This window comes from Amphiura filiformis, unplaced genomic scaffold (genome assembly GCF_039555335.1).
Source record: "Amphiura filiformis unplaced genomic scaffold, Afil_fr2py scaffold_32, whole genome shotgun sequence".
Taxonomy (NCBI): Eukaryota; Metazoa; Echinodermata; class Ophiuroidea; order Amphilepidida; family Amphiuridae; genus Amphiura; species Amphiura filiformis.
In genome coordinates, this window is record NW_027305496.1 from 372,241 (window position 1) to 391,370 (window position 19,130).

A 19,130-nucleotide genomic window follows, 5' to 3' on the forward strand; every position below is an offset into this window, starting at 1 on the left:
CACGTCCGGCGTCCCCACCTTTTTGGAAAATTGTTATATGCCTATTGGTGTGTAGTGTTTTTTTTTTTTTTTTGTTGTTTTTTTTGGGGGGGGTTGTTTTGTTTTGTTTTTGCTAAATTGACAAAGCACAACAGTTGACATTGCTAGCATTGCTTAAAATTTACTATGAAATTTGAAAAATAATAATTATAAAATGTGGACTGCAACTTTTGAGCGTATAGGCCTAGGCCTAAAGGCCAACTAAAAAAAAATAATTCGTTTCGCGCCCACCTCCCTCCCCACTTTCTGACATCAGTCCATTTTTTTCTTCAATTTCATATTAAAAGTTTTTAATAATTTGGTAAAATGTTAATGCTGCATAAACAAGTTTATTAGTCATCATGAATCTCTTGCAAGTGTTTTGTGGAACTCTCTAACGGTAGGCCGCCTAACCCTTTTTAGCTCTAAGAGGTCTAGGGCCTATTAAACCCCTCATAATCTCAGGCGGCGAGTGGCACTATGATAGAGCCGGCAACTTGTGAAACCGCCCGGCCGTATGGCATTTTCCATAGGCCTACTAAGTTAGTTTTGTGAATTTGTGGGGTTCATTATCGAACCCCAACGGTTTTATCTTGTATTTATATTATTGATTAACGGCCTATTTGTTTGTGATATTTCAAGCGTTTTAAAATTTCAAAATAATCCCATTCAATTACACGGTTGACGATGGAAATTTACTGAATTTAGAGAATGCACGGCGCATACCACCTGCATAATCTTAAATAAAAAGCCCTCCTCCTGGCAGATGCTGAAAACTGCTAGCAATGTCAATTTTCTGTGAAAACTGCTGCACTTTGTCAATATTAAAAAAAAAAACAAAACAAAATAAAACAACAACAAAACACCTCCTCCCTCCTCACAAGTTTTCAAAAAGGTGGGAACGCAAAACGGATTTTTAATTTTTAATACATGTAGGCCTATGTGGCCTAAGTAGCCTAAAGATTAAACTCAGATTTTGATGTCAAGTGTAAAGAATGCGCGAGCAGCTCGCCCGAAAAATTTAGTCACACGACCTTGATAATTTTATAACATTTTTTGGTGTAAAAATTATGACCTCCTGTTTCTGGTATAAAAATTTATGAACTCCAGTATATTCATGACCCCCCCATTCCGAAAAAAAAAATGACAGACCCTATTTAGGCCTTTGAATGAATCATCAAAATAAACATGATAAATGAAGAATGCTATATTTAGTAGATAGCATGGTGTCTATCAACACTATGATATGCTGCTATATAGCATAGTATATGTATTTAAGACATTAATAAGGAACTTATTATAGCCTTCCTCATTAATTTATGAATTTGAACTTGTTCTAAATTTCCATGTTTGTATATTATTCATATCATATTCTCATAATATTATTTGTATATCAATGTTATGTATAGGCCTATGTTATCAGGGCTTCCAGGGAGACCAGTACTTTTGTATTGATGGAATTTTCCTGAATAAATAACGAATAAATAAATAAATGTCTATAGTGCATTCATCAACATGAGATTGCCCTGCTATCTTCAGTAGCCAGCATAGTGTCTACAGTGCATTCAACACTATGATTTGCTGCTATCTTCAGTAGATAGCAGAGTGTCTATATAGTGCATTCATCAATATGAGATTGCCCTGCTATCTTCAGTAGCCAGTAGGCCTATAGTGTCTATAGTGCATTCAACACTGTGATTTGCTGCTATACAGTAGATAGCATAGTGTCCATGCATTCATCAATATGAGATTGCCCTGCTATCTTCAGTAGCCAGAATAGTGTCTATAGTGCATTCAACACTGTGATTTGCTGCTATCTTCAGTAGATAGCATGGTGTCTATAGTGCATTCAACACTATGATATGCTGCTATCTTCAGTAGATAGCATAGTGCCTATAGTGCATTTAACACTATGATTTGCTGCTATCTTTTCTTGAGTAGGCCCTATATATAGCATAGTGTCTATAGTGCACTATGAGATTAGGGGAGAGCGGGGAGTGTTCGCCCTAGGGGCAGGTTCGCCCACCCCTTGATTCTCAACACTACGGCTATCGGGGAATGTGCAGCTGGTGATGGCAAAATTAGGTGACATAGGTCATTATAAACTTCTTATATTAGCTACGCGACATATATAGGAATGTGTTCATCGAACTGCAGCCAAAGCAAAACAAATTACACTAAAACGTAATTTTTTCTTGCATTAATAATGTTGTATTATCATCGATACATAAATACAAATGGTTTTAATGGAAATCTGTATCAGGAACATATGGGATTTGTCAAAGATTTAACGCAGTTATAAACTCGGCATTCGATTTGTATTTTGCATACCCTGAGGAAAATACAAAGATGTACACAAGGGGCACGTTCGCCCCTTTGAGGATGGGGCATGTTCGCCTTATATTCTCCCCGGGCGGACTTACCCCAAACTGGTGGGCGGACCTGCACCATCAGCGTATTATGCAAAATATTGATAATTACACCATTGAACAAGGTAAAACTAGTGAAAAGCATGTGTTTTTAAGTTATGCGCGATATCAGTATTACTCATACCACCGTTCATGTCCTAATCCATAAATCCCCTGAAGTTGTAAAAAATATGTTTATATATATAAGTTCACTTTAGACCCATACAATTTACCCTGACCCCGACCCCTGCAATAAATTGAGTAACTCCTCAGAAGAGAATTAATGCCTTGTATACTTTTTCTAAATGTTTGTATTGAATATGTTATTGTTATGCAATGTTTTAACCTTTTTTGATTTAGGGTGAACTTACCCCACCATATGGGCGAACCTTCCCCAACATGGGGCAAGGGCTTTGCAAAATTGTTTTGTTTGGTCTATCCTGTTGCTATTGTAAGGCCTATAGTTCTGAGATTGTGGTCGTATATAGCCAAGACATATGGCTTTCAAAAGGGCTATGACCTAACCTTAAAATTGACATCGCTAGGCTGATCAGAAAAAAGTAGGGCGAACACTCCCCGCTCTCCCCTACCCTTGCTATCTTCATAGCATAGTGTCTATAGTGCATTCAACATTATGATTTGCTGCTATCTTCACTTGAGTATATAGCATGGTGTCTATAGTGCATTCAACACTATGATATGCGGCTATCTTCAGTAGATAGCATTGGGTCTATAGCGCATTCAATGCTATAAAATGCTGATATCTTCAGTAGATAGCATTGGGTCTATAGGGCATTCAACGCTATAAAATGTTGCTATCTTCAGTAGATAGCATTGGGTCTATAGCGCATTCAATGCTATAAAATGTTGCTATCTTCAGTAGATAGCATTGGGTCTATATCACATTCAATGCTATAAAATGCTGCTATCTTTAGTAGATAACATTGGGTCTATAGGGCATTCAATGCTATACAATGTTGCTATCTTCAGTAGATAGCATTGGGTCTATAGCGCATTCAATGCTATAAAATGTTGCTATCTTCAGTAGATGGCATTGGGGCTATAGCGCATTCAATGCTATACAATGTTGCTATCTTCAGTAGATAGCATTGGGTCTATAGAGCACCCAATGCTATAAAATGTTGATATCTTCAGTTGATAGCATTGGGTCTATAGAGCATTCAATGCTATAAAATGATGCTATCTTCAGTAGATAGCATTGGGTCTATAGCGCATTCAATGCTATAAAATGCTGCTATCTTCAGTAGATAGCATTGCGTCTATAGCGCATTCAACGCTATAAAATGCAGCTATCTTCAGTAAATAGTATTGGGTCTATAGCGCATTCGATGCTATAAAATATTGCTATCTTCAGTAGATAGCATTGGGGTCTATAGCGAATTCAATGCTATATAATGCTGCTATCTTCAGTAGATATAGCATTGGGTATAGCGCATTCAATGCTATAAAATGCTGCTATCTTCAGTAGATAGCATTGCGTCTATAGCGCATTCAATGCTATAAAATGTTGCTATCTTCAGTAGATAGCATTGGGTCTATAGCGCATTCAATGCTGTAAAATGTTGCTATCTTCAGTAGATAGCATTGGGTCTATAGCGCATTCAATGCTATAAAATGTTGCTATCTTCAGTAGATAGCATTGACTGAGTCTATAGCGCATTCAGTATAAAATGCTGCTATCTTCAGTAGATAGCATTGGGTCTATAGCACATTCAAAGCTATAAAATGTTGCTATCTTCAGTAGATAGCATTGGGTCTATAGCGCATTCAATGCTATAAAATGTTGCTATCTTCAGTAGATAGCATTGGGTCTATAGCGCATTCAATGCTATAAAATGTTGCTATCTTCAGTAGATAGCATTGAGTCTATAGCGCATTCAATGCTATAAAATGTTGCTATCTTCAGTAGATAGCATCGGGTCTATAGCGCATTCAACGCTATAAAATGCAGCTATCTTCAGTAAATAGTATTGGGTCTATAGCGCATTCGATGCTATAAAATATTGCTATCTTCAGTAGATAGCATTGGGGTCTATAGCGAATTCAATGCTATATAATGCTGCTATCTTCAGTAGATATAGCATTGGGTATAGCGCATTCAATGCTATAAAATGCTGCTATCTTCAGTAGATAGCATTGCGTCTATAGCGCATTCAATGCTATAAAATGTTGCTATCTTCAGTAGATAGCATTGGGTCTATAGCGCATTCAATGCTGTAAAATGTTGCTATCTTCAGTAGATAGCATTGGGTCTATAGCGCATTCAATGCTATAAAATGTTGCTATCTTCAGTAGATAGCATTGACTGAGTCTATAGCGCATTCAGTATAAAATGCTGCTATCTTCAGTAGATAGCATTGGGTCTATAGCACATTCAAAGCTATAAAATGTTGCTATCTTCAGTAGATAGCATTGGGTCTATAGCGCATTCAATGCTATAAAATGTTGCTATCTTCAGTAGATAGCATTGACTGAGTCTATAGCGCATTCAAGCTATAAAATGTTGCTATCTTCAGTAGATATCATTGGGTCTATAGCACATTCAATGCTATAAAATGCTGCTATCTTCAGTAGATAGCATTGAGTCTATAGCGCATTCAATGCTATAAAATACTGCTATCTTCAGTAGATAGCATTGGGTCTATAGCGCATTCAACGCTATAAAATGTTGCTATCTTCAGTAGATACTGGTAGCATTGGATCTATATAGCGCATTCAACACTCACCACATAGCGATACGTTCTACAGTGGCGTAGAGAGGGGGAACATGGGGGCACGTGACCTGGGCGCCACATTTAGGGGGCGCCGAAATGATGGTGAAAAAAAATCAATTCTCGAATAAATTAAAAAGTACCGTAACATCTGTAAAATAGTAGGCCTAGGCCCTCTCCAAAAAGATAATAGGCCTATATCTTTTTAATTTCAAAAGATATGGTAATAATTTTTTGCTGTATCACATGAAAATATAATATAGCCTATTCTCGACTTTCTGAAAATTTAAGTCTCTAAATTTTAAAAAAAATCTGTAAAATTGAACCCAGAAAGCTTATTGAAGGCCCTATTAATCTGACAATGTCTTTTTCATTTGGCCAAAGAGGACGTTTTCACATTTCAAGTCACAATTTCACTATTTCGGGCAAAAATTGCAACTAACATGCTGTATATACAACCAGGAAAGTAATCCGCCCGTCCCATCAGTCAGTCAGTAGGCCCACTATCAGCGTTCCAGCAATCAGTTCTTTAAACTAGGACCTAAATAAATTAAAATAATATGATGAATTCAACAATTGGGGGAAAACCCATCGGACCATGTTGGACCATCGCGGGCCTTCGTGGCTGATTCTGCAGCTTGGGTGTAGCAGCAGAGCCAGTGCAGGGCAAAATAATACTCAGGCAAAGATGCTCATGATTTCGTCACAAATAGCTTCTTTAAAATACCACTTGCAAGTTTGACGTGCATTATGGCAAATTCAGAGATTCAGGTAAGCCAAACCCAACCTAAAATGAATATATCTACAGTTTTCTAGATTACATGATATAAATGTTTATTTGGTACATCTTTGATACCGGTAAATCCGCTGCTTAGATAATAGTCTCATGACGTATAGGCCACCTGTATAGGGCCTTTACGCTTCATAATTTATTCACAACTTGTTTTTACATTCCCGCATTTTATAATTCTCTCTCTTTTTCACATCAAATGGTCATTGTTTAGTGCAATTCGTATTCTTGTTCAGCCATTGCACAACAGCAATTGTCCCTGCGCGTAGCCTGTTTGTCGTGATTTAAAAAAGTCCCTGTTCCGCAAAATGTAATGCAACATGTTTAATATCAGTTGCTTAATGTTATCTCTAAACGGGGCTTTTGAGAAGTCTGTTCGTGTTATTCCTGCATGGGCTCAGCTCTTATCATGTTAATCTTTAATATATATAGGTTTTCCTGGCCAATTTCGCAACTTGTGCGTTCGATTTAATAAAAGTGTCATTCGTTTTCGCGCAAGATTGAATGATCGCAACGAATCCCGATTTCTTTTTCGCATTATGAGCAATCGATTTCATTTTAGTTCAATCAAATTAATGTATGATCAGAACAATTCATTATTGTGAATTCAATTTCGTTCTCGAATGTTTCAATTTCACCATTAGACGTCTAATTTAAAGAAATAGGCAATCAATTTCGCCAAAGATGCACGGGGCCTGCGAAACGTTGTTAATCCTATTTTCAATTTCATGCATTGACAATCTAATTAGCGAAAAGGAATTCAATTTGAAATTATGCGCATTTTCAAGTATACTGACATAGGCCTATTATAGGCCCTACGTCTACGTTGCAGCAGAAAAAAGTGAGTAGGCCTAGCCCTGTGTAACACAGAATAAACACACAAATGTTTTAATGGGTAATGCTTGTAATGAGAAGTATACTTTGAATACGAATGTAACATGTTAATATTGTTTTAAACACATGAACGCATTAAAATATGTTTAAAACGTCGCTGCACATTCCGGTGTTAGCAATATTTTAATATTTTAATATTTTAACTGGCATGTTAAAGTCTTAAAAGACTTTAACATGCCAGTTAATCCAGTATGCGTAGCGTCATAGGGGCACGGGCGGGGTGTGGGGGGGGGGGGCACGTTCCCCAATCGATCTGAAATTTGTAAAAATCCCACAGGAAAATTGGCGAAAATGGCTTGTGCCCCCCCATCAGATCCGGTGTCTCCCCTTTCATGGTCGGTGCCCCCCGAATAAAAATTAATAAAATATTATACAATAGGCCTATAGTTCCGATTTTCACACAATGAAATGGACACGAAATGGGTCTAATTAAACAGGTTGTGATGTGAAGGATATGTTTATAAGTCGACTGCAAAATATATGCTTAGCTATTTAATTTCTGGATGTTGTTTTGACTGTGTTCATTCATATACATATATATCATACAATTAAAAGGGGCAGTCTTCAGCAAACGGCTCTTTTCAGAGCCACCAAAACCTTTATATTAGCAGATAGGCGAGATCTGCTAGTTCTCTGTAGACAAGGGGCAGTCTTCATTGAACGGCTCTTTTCAGAGCCACCAAAACTTACAAAATCAGCAGATAGGCGAGATCTGCTAGTTTCTGTTGACAAGGGGCAGTCTTCAGCAAACGGCTCTTTTCAGAGTCATCAGTAGACAAGAGGCGGTCTACATGTCTCATTCTTAGGTACTTTGTCCTGAAGAAGTCAGAGCTACTCCTGACGAAAGCTTGCCAGTTCTAAACTTGTCCGACGGCGAACCCGCTAAAAACCTACTAATAATTTATATGATTAACTAGACTGAGCTTGATTAAACTTTGTGACATACATCACTTTGGTTTCTGAACTAAACCGGGGAAAATGCTTTTAAATATATATATATATAATTAGTTATAATTCATTTTCTTTTTTACTAGGCCTATGCATACGGCAATTTTAAACATTACTTAAAAATATGTTTTCCCTTCACATTTAATATAGCAACGTGCTTGTTTGAACAATGTTGACGATAGATGTATCTAATGTTCAATATAAACACGATAAGGCCGTATAAAATTAATGTTTTGGTTCTCGTCCAGAGGATTTTCATGAATTGATGAGGAGGGAGGTGTTTTTTTTTTTTTTTTTTTTCCAATGTAAAATTAGCATTGTCAGTAGTTTTCGGTCTTCTCCAACAGTGCTCGAGGAAACGATGAGGCCCTTTTTTTTTTTTTTCAAATGTGAGATTCTGAGGATAAACCCCTAGAGTACCACAAAAAGACTTGGAAGTGATGCTTGTTCTCTAATAAACTTATTTATATGTATGAAGATTTCATAAATCATTCCAAAGTCTAAAAAAATTGAAAATCTAAAAAAAAAAAAAATCTGACAAATCCCAGAAATTGAGGAGGGAGGGACGAGAACCAAAATATTAATTTTACACGGCCTAAATAGCATTTTTATATTTGACCATTGTAAAATATTTATGAACTTCTGGATTTTGCGAATTCGATTGAACATTTTTCCATTTTGTTTCCGCATATATGAATTTGAATTTCCAAATAGGCTCTGAATTCAAGGCCACGTGAATTTGGTTGCACAATTTGCGAAATTTGCTGCACAATGTGCGAAATTGGGTGCCCTATTTAGAATTTTAAATGCGTATTAAATGAAATAGATTGCACATTTGCTAAATTGAAATCGAGAATGTAAGCGTTCATTCAATTTCGCGCGAAAAGGAATGACACTTATACTAAACTGAACGACCAAAGTTTGAAATTGGACGGGAAAACCTATATTACCCTATCTGTGACAAGATCTGAATTTTGAAGCTACTACAACATAACACATTAAAAATATAGGTTTTTGTTGATATTATGCATTTTCCCCGGGCATCTTTGGACGATAATGTGGGGATTGATTGAACATTTATAGTGATGCCCGGTGCGGTAGTTGTCAATGCATAGCCATATAGCCTATATGCAATATAAATGATGCATCATGCAATAGGGAAATCCCTAGCCAAGCCATTAAAGCAAAAGTGAGAGCTGAGATTTCTGTAAATGTTTACTATTACTAGAGTACCTGTAGCTGTGAGGGCACTGTAGCTGTATGTGAGAGTACCACCAGCATCAGATAATGATACTGTTTGACCCCTATGCCCCCATATGACCTCTGACCCTAGATGACCTTGGCCTTGATCCCCTTTGACCTTTGATGACCTCAGTTTTACTTGATACATCCGTTTGAAATTTAGAAATCATTTTCAGCTATGAATGCTGGGAAGGCATTGCAGTCCTCGCAGGGAGTGGTGAAATCTTCCTGTTCCTGTCATATTGAGAATATGTTACCATGTTTAAGCCCTTGTATCAAGGATTCCACCCACCAAGTCTGTGCCCGATCGGACAGTTTGAAATTTGACCCCCTCCGTAATGACCTTTGACCTTGGTTGACCTCAATGTTATTTTGCGCATATATTCCCCTCGTAGCAAGGATTCCGCCCACCAAGTTTGAGCCTGATCGGACAAAGTTTGAAATTTAACCCCTCCGTAATGACCTTTGACCTCAATTTCATTTCGGGCATATAGGCCTATTCCCCTCGCATCAAGGATTCCACCCACCAAGTTTGAGCCCGATTGGACAAAGTTTGAAATTTGACCCCTCCGTAATGACCTTTGACCTCGGTTGACCTCGATTTTATTTCAGGCATATATTCCCCTTGCATCAAGGATTCCACCCACCAAGTATGAGCCCGATCGGACAAAGTTTGAAATTTGACCCCTCCGTAATGACCTTTGACCTCGGTTGACCTCAATTTTATTTCGGGCATATATTTGCCTCGTATCAAGGATTCCACCTACCAAGTTTGGGCCCGATCGGACAAAGTTCAAATTTTGACCTTTGACCTTGACCTTGACCTCCGATGACCTTTCAAACTACCCCATAAACGTGGAATGCCCGATACGTAGGCCTATCTATATCCGAAATATCAGAGCGATGCGTTGAAGCGCGGCGAAACGCATTGCCGGACAGACAGACACACAGAGCTTATTATTTTATTAGTAGGCCTAGGCCTATAGATGTTTTAAAAATCAGTAATAAAATAATAATTATTTAAATGTGTGGGATATAGGTGCAGATAAGATATATCCATGCAGCTTGTCTGTACGCATTGCGCCAATATTCATACATATGAGGGAGGCACCAATAAGGAAGAAGAAGAAGAAGAAGATGTAGATATGGCCTTAATTTCTCATTTTAATGCAGCAGTTGACACTAGCTCTTAAAAATAAAAACATGAAGCGAGGGCGCTATTAGTATTCAAACCCTGTCAAAACCAGTGCCCTGTACAAAATAAATGCATGGAGCGAGGGCGCTATTACACTTTCAGAACCAGTCAGAACAGTATACTATAGTAACCAGACCTGAGCATAAGGGACCGATCGTTATTTACGGCAGGGGGGAGGGGGGAATGGGTGTTTTGGCAAAAATATCGACAAAAAATTTCGGGTTCCCCCCTCGCGTCCGCTTAAAATTTTCGCGTTCCCCCTTGTTTTCCCAATTTTCTCCATTTAAAATTTAACAATCCCCCCTCCTGGTTCAACTAAAATTTCAGGTTCCCCCCCTCAAGAACACAAAAAATTTCAGGCTCCCCCCTAAATTTACCCATTCCCCCCCCTGCCATAAATAACGATCGTTCCCTGGTTCCCTAACCAGGTTTTTTTTTAAGGGCACTGTATTTTAAGTTGTATAGGCCTATATCACCCGCGCATAAGTACACCCAAAGTAGGCCTAAGTATTTTTTTGCGATGAACCAGGCAACAAACCTGTACAACTAGAGGCCTATAGGCACACAGACCTTCCGTATTAATTGAAAATCGGGATTTTATCTTGTTTTATTTCACAATGTTACTGCACATGATAATCTGATCAAACATGAATCTTGATTGGAAAAACCCACTATTATATATAGCCCCGGACTATAGCCAAACCACAATTGGGTATTCCAGATGAAATTCACACCCCTTGATAAAATATAATCATGACTATGACATTTGACCTTAGTCTCCCGCAGGTTGTGTTACTTTCAAATAGGGCTACCTGAATGGGTGGCTGTGTTTGAAATAACAGCCTACACCCGGCCCCTGTGTGAAGATTACTCTCTAGATTTCAAAGAGTGAAAAAGTCAATCCTCCTCGTCGGAGTGCATCTCCGGGTCAATCGAAAAGATTGACATTTCAATCTAGAGTGAAAACCACATTTTTTTCCTCCATACGAGTAAAATTTTCACTCTGCAAAGAGTGAAATTTCAATCTTTTTAGAGTGAAATTTTCAATCTTTTCACACAGTGTTCCCTCAGCACAATCTCTCTCGATTGAAGTGTTTTTAAATTTAATAAACATTTAAATAAACTGCTATGAATTTAATCTTTTAAAATTAAATGATTGGAAATCACCGTATGATAAGATACCGGTATCACATGATAGGAATTCGGAAATCACCGTATGATACGATAAGCTATGATAAATTATTGTGATTATTTTTTTCAGGACTCAGCCGCCATGCAATGTAGACCTGCCTACTACTATATCAAGCATGCTAATCAAAAAATCGGCGTGATTTTGCACAAATTATCAGAGAATCTGTGATTTTAGCATCACGAAGAGTAGCCTAATCCAGATGATATTGGTGATTCTGTTTGGGAAATATATACCTTTAGTAAGTAAGTATAGGAAAATAACCAATATGTATCATAGGGGCCTATATTTTAAGTACCAACACTCAGTAAAATTGTTAACTTGATTGTTGGGAGTGGCCTTCTTTTCCGGGGGAGGGGGGGGGTCACTCCCATTGTGGCATGTACACCATCCGCGATAATCAACTTTTGAAAAGCACCCTAAACAAGGATTTAACCCTTGAATAAAACAATACCCTAAACAGGTGTTTTCACACCCTAAACAGGGATTTTATTCCTTGCATCAAATTTCATACCCTAAATTTCATTTCCGCGTATTAGCAATTGTAATTTTGCTACCCTTTTTCCAATATTTCATGTTTTTGACACCCTAAACGCGTTACTCGCGTGTCGTGTTAACCCACGAAAAACTACCCTTTTTACGCGTTTTCATTATCGCGGATGGTGTAGGCCTACAGGCCACACTGGGAGTGACCCCCGGGCTTCTTTTCCTTGTTCTTTGTTTTCAAATTTATTTCTCACTTCTTTTTACATACAGGCCAGCATGCTTATATTGTCTTTTTAGCCTGGCTTTAGCATTTTGTTTGAGCCTGGTCCCATCAGGACACAAGCGTGTCTCCACACGGAGTGACCGTTTAAACAAACAAACAAACAAACTCTAAAAATAATTGTTGCTATTTTAGCAACACTCTTTTAATACTTTAAAGGCCCATTTATTTCCACATTAAATCAGTAAATCATAAAAATCATCATTTTTATTACATTATTTTGTTAGTAGCATATGTGCTATAACCTGCAAGTGGGTAGACTACCCCGTAGTCCACTTGCCCATTGTGCATACTCTGGATATTGTATTTAAGCTTAAAACTCTGATTTAATTAATGTGTGCACAATTGATAGATTTTCACATCTGATCAGTCACCCTACTCCCTCTGTTTGTTAGCTTCCCAAAATTTCGGGGTTCGCTATCAATAAACTGGTAGATTCCAAAATCAGAATTGTTCAGTATTAAAGTGAGCCGTTATAATTATGCAAGATAATGTTGCATTCAATTACTTTTATTGTCACTAATCGTCTGATATTTTTAACTCTTTATGACCATTTTACTATTGAATACTTTAATTTTAATAAACATCAGTATAATTTTGAGTTCAACGAAATGGGTTCATCATGACTAATAATAACATATTTTTAATAAATTTCGACTATGGCATAGTCTAGCAAGTGGGTGATCCGGAAGTCGAATTATGACATTATACATGAAAATGTAGGCCTAATGTAGGTGGGGTATGAACGTTTGGACAGTATTTTTTTTTGTGAGACATGAGAGCACATCAGACATATCGAATTGCATTCTGAATACGAAGAGTGTCCTTCTATTCTGATATAATACACATTTTATGGCAAATGATTAAAATTTATATTTTCGATATTTAACAGTCCTCGAAGTAAACTTTATAAATCCAATGATATGTACTCAAAGAGTAGGCCTATGTAGCTGGGATGAAAAGCAGATTATCATGCAATTACAAATTTTGACCTTTTGTATAAAAGATACAGGATTTTTTCACCCAAACACACACACAATTAGGTCGTTTTGGGGGAAAATGTATATCTTCAATACGAAAGGTCAAAACTTCCAATTGATCGTCGGCTTCTCAGCCCAGCTACATATCATTAGCCTTAGAAAGTTTACTTCGAGGACTGTTAAATATCAAAAATAAAAAAAAATTATATGAAAAGGTTCGACTACAAAAACGATTCTCTTATAAATGCATCTACGCACAGTTTCCAACTCGATACACCCGAGCACACACATTGCATATTTCCAGCACGGCGAGTCTAGCCTAGTACGCAGTCTGTTATACTACACGGTTGAGTGCATAGCATCATAAGAGCTGTGTGAGATCTAGTGGAAAATAGGATTCTGTGATTGGTTTTTGTCAAAACCTCAAGTGTTCCCTTCATCCAATCAGATTTTTTTTATAATTATCAAGCGAAAGCTAACGCTTCCCCCTAAAAAGACGTTTCCCCATTAGGTCAACAAACAACGCAATTCAATGTTAGAGCAAGGTGAATATGGTAAATCTGTTGAAAAATACCTATCCAAGCACATTTTTGACCAAAATATAGGTTTTAAAAGTCTAAACCTCAAGTGTTCCTAACAATATTTTTCAAATTTTATGTCATTAAGTGAAAGAGCACACTTGTTATTGTCCATAGGCCTACTAACCTCATTTTAATGAGCAATGACCAATTCTCTTTAAATTGCAAATCTTGTGCGAAAATTTACTATTTTCGCTTGTTTTGTCACACGATTATAAATTCAATGAAATATGACTTTGCTAAAGAGAAATTGATATGATAAAAGTTTAATAATTTGATATAATGTCAACACTTCCGTTTAAAGGCTCGGACAGCAAATTTTATGGCAAAAATTGTAGATCTTTTTGGGTAAAAAGTGTGTAGGCCTATACCTAAAAGGTCAACATTTTTAAATGATCGTCGGCTTTTCCTCCCAGCTACAAACACTGTAAGTACATTAGATTAATTAAGTAAACTTCGATGACTGTTAAATATCAAAAATAAAAAAATATCAAATTTCAATAAATTGCCACAAAATTTGTATTATGTCGCGAATTAAAAAAAAAAAAAAATCAAAATTATTTGACATTTCCTCCTATTCAGAATGCAATTTGATTATGTCTGATGTGCTCACATGTCCCAGAAAAAATACTGTGCAAACGTTGCTGTTCGAGCCCTTAAACGGAAGTGTTGAAATTATAGCATGTAGTGTGTAACACGAATGTTAAAAAACAAAATTGTGTTAGAATTAGTGTTAAAATGTGCAAACGTTGCTATCCGAGCCCTTAACTTAAAACATTTCCGATATTATATTTTAAGACCTTATCATGTTAACATCTTCACTATTATGGAAATGTTACCATTTATCGGAAATATTCAAAGTTTAACGGAAAAGCTCAAATGTTAACATGTGATTGTGAACAGCGTGCAAGTTTATGTTAAAATAATGTAAATTAAAGCGTTAAATATTACACTGCAAAAACAGTGTTAAGAAATCGAGGACAAATTGCTGTTTTGAAAGCTAAATGTCTGGCATTTAAACACTTTAATGCTTAGATCCTAAACACATTTCATATTATTATGTGTTTATATGTTCAAGATCTAAAACACTGAAGTGTTTAAATGCTAGACTTTTTAAACACCAATCTGTCCTCGTTTATAAACACTGCACTGTAGATCCCTAGCCCTAACACTTCACACGTAGGCGTTTAGCCAAATTGTTATTATTACCTACATCACTGACATGTACCTTGAAAAGGGTTTCATATTTTGAAAACTATTTTCCTACACATCACAAATCCAAAGTAAAATCAACACCGTCCCTTTGGTTAAAAAGTTATCACACTTCGAATTTGTATCTAAATGCATCAAACACTTCATTGTGGCTTTCTGGTTCTCAACCCTCGGTTTATTCCGTTGCGCGTTTGTTCACCTTTCATAAGTGAAATATTTGGTGTGAAAAGCTGTAAGGCTTGGTGACCTAATAATCAGAATTCAATCTATTTTGCGGACAAAATGACGGTATAATTATCACTTTTATTCTAATTTTTCAGTTATGAAGATGGTAGGCCAATACAGTCTGAATGGTTTGCAACTCTACTTCATCATCCTTCTACTTTTGAACTTTGGCGTTAGGGGATTCGAAAGTCGACGATGCAAACTCGGCCACATTGAACCAATCGGAGAATGTATAGTCTTCTTACACCAGCCGTTCATGTCACGGGTACAATGTAATTCAGGGGGTGGGACATTTTTTATCGACGGGGTCAATGAATCTGATAAAACCGATTTGCTACCGGTAGGAAATACATCCTATTTTACCTATCATACTAATACAACCGCAAATATGACCCGAAAAATTTTATCATTTGAATGCGGTGGTGACATAGCGGCGCGAGTCAAACTGATAGTAGTCAAGGAAGTAATACCGGGGAATGGTAACTCCAGTCAAGATGGCGGCGGCATGGAAAATGGCGGCAGAGTAAATGGCACTGTTGTTCCTAGTTCACGTCATGGTGATGGATATTCAAGTATTGGATTAGGCGGATCCGTCTTCGGTGGTCTTCTGTTAGTTGTTGTAATGATTATGGGGATGATTATAATTAGACAGTATTTACAAAACAGAAGGCTGACATCTCATCTGAATGAGTATCATCAAGTACCTACTCGGTCAGACGAAAATGGCACAACATCAGTTGGAATGGCAGAACGTAACCACGATCAGTTTCCAGATAGTCAGGAGGATGAATTATGACACTCAGGGGTTGGGGCAAAAATATATGTAAGGCGTGTTCACAACTAAAAAAAAACCGAAAAAAAAAAACCGCAGTGATTTATAGTGTGCTACGCACAGGCACAACGCCTAGACGTTGATCCACAAGCCTCAGCACACTTCACAGGTTGTCGCTGACCACTACGGCCCCACATCATTCCACAAACCATTAAACAACAATTCAGGGACTTTGCTGCTTCAAGAGCGCACACCCTAGACATTCCACAAATAACCATCGCAACCAGGATCAGCTCCCCGAGTTTCGTACGGGTTACAACGAGACAAATTAGCAGTGAGTTCCTTGTCCAAGGGAATTTCAAGCTAACTCAATTTTTCCATGTGAGCGTATAGGCACCGCCAGGGTTCGAACCCGCAACCTCTCGCACCATAGTCGAACGCCTTATCGATTGAGCTAACTTGACTGCTAACTACCCGGCACATGTCGACATACTTAACTTTGAGATAGAAATGCCCTTACAAGATACATGTATAAAAACATTGGCACATTTTTTAAATTTAGGTTTTAAAAGGTTTTGTTTTTGTTGCTGCTATAACAGTTGGTCTTAACTCGAGAATTATGGAACATTTAGCCCTCATAACTGTTGGTCTAAAGCATATAAAAGTATTATAAGATTTATAGAATGGCAAACACTTGTCAAATCCAGTTTTCAAAGTAATCGAGATGAGTGTATGACAGGAGGGCTTACCCCGGGCAGTGGCGTAGTCAGCTTTCTTGGTCAGTGGCAAAATACAATTTCGGGGGCACTTACATGTACTCTCTAAATTCAAAAGAGTAAAACATTGATTGAGTATACCTATGCACTCCAAAAAGAGTGAAAGTCACTCCAAAAGAGTAATTTTACTCTTTCAAGGAGCCATAAAGAATCACTCCAAAAGAGACGTCCCTTTACTACATTGCTCCTTTGGACATTCTACCCTTTTGTAGTACAATTTACTCTTTTGGATATCTGCAGTAGATGTAGGGCCTATGCATTGATAAACTACCTGATATTGCAGAAGATGAGAGTATTGATAAACTACCTGATATCTGCATTAGATGTGTGCATTGATAAACTACCTAATATATGCAGTGGATGTGTGTATTTTACTACCTGATATCGGCAGTAGATTTGAGCATTGATAAACTACCTGATATCTGCAGTAGATGTGAGCATTGAAAAACTACCTGATATCTGCAGTAAATGTGAGCATTGATAAACTACCTGATATCAGCAGTAGATGTGAGCATTGATAAACTACCTGATATCAGCAGTAGATGTGAGCATTGATAAACTACCTGATATCTGCAGTAAATATGTGCATTGATAAACTACCTGATATCGGTAGTAGATTTGAGCATTGATAAACTACCTGATATCAGCAGTAGATGTGAGCATTGATGAACTACCTGATATCGGTAGTAGATGTGTGCATTGATAAACTACTTGATATCGGTAGTAAATATGTGCATTGATAAACTACCTGAGATCAGTAGTAGATGTGAGCATTGATAAACTACCTGATATCGGTAGTAGATGTGAGCACTGATAAACTATCTGATATCTGCAGTAAATGTGAGCATTGATAAACTACCTGATATCAGCAGTAGATGTGAGCATTGATAAACTACCTGATATCGGTAGTAGATGTGTGCATTGATAAACTACCTGATATCTGCAGTAGATGTGAGCACTGATAAACTACCTGATATCGGTAGTAGATGTGAGCATTGATAAACTGCCTGATATCGGTAGTAGATGTGTGCATTGATAAACTACCTGATATCGGTAGTAAATATGTGCATTGATAAACTACCTGATATCAGCAGTAGATGTGAGCATTGATAAACTACCTGATATCGGTAGTAGATGTGAGCACTGATAAACTATCTGATATCTGCAATAAATGTGAGCATTGATAAACAATAAGCAGTGTGAGCATTGATAAACTACCTGATATCAGCAGTAGATGTGAGCATTGATAAACTACCTGATATCTGCAGTAAATGTGTGCATTGATAAACTACCTGATATCGGTAGTAGATTTGAGCATTGATAAACTACCTGATATCAGCAGTAGATGTGAGCATTGATGAACTACCTGATATCGGTAGTAGATTTGAGCATTGATAAACTACCTGATATCAGCAGTAGATGTGAGCATTGATGAACTACCTGATTTCGGTAGTAGATGTGTGCATTGATAAACTACCTGATATCGGTAGTAGATGTGAGCATTGATAAACTATCTGATATCGGAAGTAGATGTGAGCATTGATAAACTACTTGATATCGGTAGTAGATATGTGCATTGATAAACTACCTGATATCGGTAGTAGATAAGAGCATTGATAAACTACCTGATATCGGTAGTAGATGTGAGCACTGATAATAACTGATTAGAAATTCAAAATGGCTGCCAATATATCATCATTTTTCTTGTTAATGACAAATTGTTGCTTCCAATATGTCTTTGTATATGTATTGGGGGTCAACCCCCCACAAATTTGACACTTTCTATGCAGTACTTGAGTGGTGAAAAATCGAAAATGGCTGATGTTAATCCCCGGGTGTAAATCGTAAAAAATTGTGTTGCTAAGTGTAATTTCGCACCATATTAAAAACCTCGCGTCGAGGTTTTCCAAAGTTTAAAAAATAACGGTTAGTTAATGAAAAAAGAAGAAGTGAAATTTAGCAACGCGACAAGGTTTATTTGCCCGTAATAGAGTTCTATTGTATTCGCTATTGTATCCGCTATTGTATTCTATTCATAAAAACTACTGCAAGAATCGCGGCATACACAGTTCTTGCTGGTCACTACCGCCGGCGGCGTTTCGCATTTATTAAAATTCAAAATGATCGGATACTCTTACAATTATAGACTTATACCCGCTTTTTATATAATATCAACAAATTGCAATTATGAAAACTAAAAACTTTTAAAGTGAAATATATTTACCATCGAAAACATATCATACTTAATTGTATATAATCTATATTGAACCCTGAAGTGCCCAATTATATCAAATAGAAATTCATACCAGCACCTATGGGCATCTGTCGACGTATAACAATGTTAATCTTTCGTTCATGCTTCACACGTAACTCGTTTATTTACACACTGCACGCAAGAAGCTTAT

At 37.2% G+C, this 19,130-nt stretch overlaps 1 long non-coding RNA gene across 1 annotated transcript; it reads left to right on the forward strand.

The window, feature by feature from the left end:
* The first annotated feature begins 5,717 nt into the window (after positions 1–5,717).
* Positions 5,718–17,908, forward strand: LOC140143899 (uncharacterized). The gene is made up of 3 exons (XR_011857810.1): positions 5,718–5,929; positions 11,489–11,661; positions 15,273–17,908. It is a non-coding gene; the product is annotated as an uncharacterized lncRNA (long non-coding RNA).
* Positions 17,909–19,130: the final 1,222 nt, after the last annotated feature.